Consider the following 2,780-nt stretch of genomic DNA (forward strand, 5'->3'; position numbering starts at 1 on the left):
CTAGACTGTCCCTTGCATGCTCTCCGCATGCGCAGGTCTCTGCCTCGTTCTTTGTCTTGTCCCTGTTGTTTCGTGCGCTTTTGCACATTTTGTACTAGGCTTTGCCATGCTGTCTCGCATGTGGCTCTGTCCTGTACCCTTTGCCTAGCCCTGCCTTGTGGCTCCGTGCCTCCATGCACTTGCCTGGTTGCCTGCGTCTGCCTGGTGTGCCTCAGCCGTGCCGCCTCTAGCCGTGCCCCGTCCAGTGCTATAGTGGTCTGGCTGCGTGGCCCCACAACGGTGCCGCCTCTAGTCGTGCCCGCTTGCAACTGCCATCGTTGGTACCACCTGCCGGTGCTCCCAGCCATGGTCTCTGTGCTTCCTTGCACTCACGCTGGTTCTCGCACTGTGCCTTTTCGTGCTACTCTTGCACAAAGCCTTTGTCTCTTTTGCTCTTCTCTGACCCTAGTTTGCCTGCCGGATTCCATAACCTGCCGACCGCTGCCAGAGGTCCGGACCTAGATGACTGCGGCCCGATGTCCGGAGCTGATGTCCGTAGCCAGATACCTGGACCCTGTCGGTCGATGCCAGCATTTGGATTCCGATGCCACCGTACTCTGTGCCTCTCCCTGGCATGCCCCTTGGCATGTGCAGGCCACCGTCCTGTGAACCTGACCCGTCCCTGGCATGCCCCTTTGCATGCGCAGGCCACCGTCCTGTGAACCTGACCCGTCCCTGGCATGCCCCTCGGCATGCGCAGGTCTCTGTCCTGTGAACCTGTTCCTGGCGTGTCCGTTGACACGCACCATGTCACTAACTCTACCTTGTTTCCTTGCATGGAACCCTGGCTAACTTCTGGATGTCCGGATCCTGCCGATCACCCTCTCAGCTACAGACCCTGATGCCCTGGTTGATTGTGGACTGTTGTCCGGAGTCCGATGTCCACGTACCATCTGCACGTTCCATGCTTGGACCTCGGCGTGCCATTGCATGCACCCTGTTCCACGAACTCTGTGTGTTCACGTTTGGTCCTGTTGCACCCTGAAGAGTTCCTCAAGTCTTGAACCTCGGCGTGCTCTTGCACGCACCTTGCCTTATGTTCTGTGTGTCCACGTTTTGCACCTGTTGTACCTGAAGTCTTCCTTAATGAAGTTTCTTTGAATTAACGACTCGTCTTGCCTTGTCTTGTTTCCCTGAGCCGGCCGTCTGGTCCAGCTGCCGTGGTGGCTCACCCCCTTGGTCTTGCCCCTGACACTCCCTGTATAGGGGGTGGTTCTCATTAGGTCAGCTCGCCCTAGGTGGGTGGGTGCCACGGCCCAGAGGGTCCACTCTTTTTAAGAAGAACGACTCAGCGTAAGTTGACACTCGTCACAGTGGGTCAGTAATGGTGTGGGGAGGCATTTCTTTGGAGAGCCGCACAGGCCTCCATGTGCCAGCCTGAGGTACTCTGACTGCCATTAGGTACCGGGATGAGATCCTCAGACCCATTGTGAGATCATATGCAGGTGCAGTAGGCCCTAGGTTCCTTCTGATGCATGAGAATGCTAGGCTTCTTGTGACTTGACATGTGTCAGCAGTTCCTGTATCATGCGGGCATTGATGCTATGGACTGGCCTGCCCGTTCCCCAGACCTGAATCCAATCGATCGCTTCTGGGGAATCATGTCTCGTTCCATCCACCAATGCCATATTGCACCACATCACGAAACAATCACTGACCTCAGGGAGACCAGTCAAAGAAAACACTGCGGCAGCCGGCAAAGGCGCTCAATCATAGTGAAATCCTAGGTGCAATGCTCCCTGGGAAATACAAATATGCAAATAAAGTCCGTGGAGCCTCATTCAAGAGTCTCAAACACGGGACTAGCCAGATCTTCCTCCAGGGATGGACCCAGCCAGGGGCAACACCCCGAAACAGCTGTCTGTGGATGGATACCTAGCCTTGGTATTTCCCTTGTCATATCTGTAAACTCGTAAAGAGCTGGATATGGACTTAAAGGGCCACTTAAGATGGTGGTAATGGTGGTTTCTGAAAGGAGCCACCCCTTGGCTGGGTCCTTCCCTGGAGGAAGATCTGGTTGGTCCCATGTTTGAGACTCTTAAATGAGGCTCCACGGACATTATTTGCATGTTGCACCATAAACTGTCCAGGAGTTGACTGATGTTTTAATCCATCTTGGAGGAGATCCCTCAGGATAACCTCCACTGCCTCAAGAGGAGCATGTCCAGACCTTGTAGTTTGGTCATACAGGCACGTGGAGGCCACACACAATACTGAGCATCATTTCCTTGTCTTGAGTCATTTCCACTGAAGTTGGATCAGCCTGTAATTTCATTTTCCACTTTGATTATCATTCCAAATCCAAACCTCCGCGGAATATTTATTTTGCTTTACAATGATCATTTTTATGTTTTTATTGTTCTCATCACATTCCACTATGTAATGAATAAAGATTTGGGGGGGTCTTATTACAGATTTTGCATCAGGGTCCCGTACATCAAAGTTTTGCCTCTATTGGTCGCTGTGTCCTGTAATCAGATCTCTGAATATTTTATTGGTAAAGAGAAGATAATACACTTTATGTTTCAGAATTATAATGACATCTAATGAATGAAGCATAAAGACGTACGAGCACCTACAGTCCCCCGGAGGAGCGTCATCCACTGACATTGCCTCCATTCCCAGCCCCATCCCTGCGCGGAGCGAGGAAGGTTCTCATATTAGGAGGAGGAGGAGCGATGCTTGTCCCACCTCCACTTATCATATCACTAAATCCTCCCAGTGAGTGAGGTCACATTGTG

The sequence above is a fragment of the Dendrobates tinctorius genome, unplaced genomic scaffold (assembly GCF_039654945.1).
Source record: "Dendrobates tinctorius isolate UK_male_01 unplaced genomic scaffold, ASM3965494v1 ptg000152l, whole genome shotgun sequence".
NCBI classification, from domain to species: Eukaryota; Metazoa; Chordata; class Amphibia; order Anura; family Dendrobatidae; genus Dendrobates; species Dendrobates tinctorius.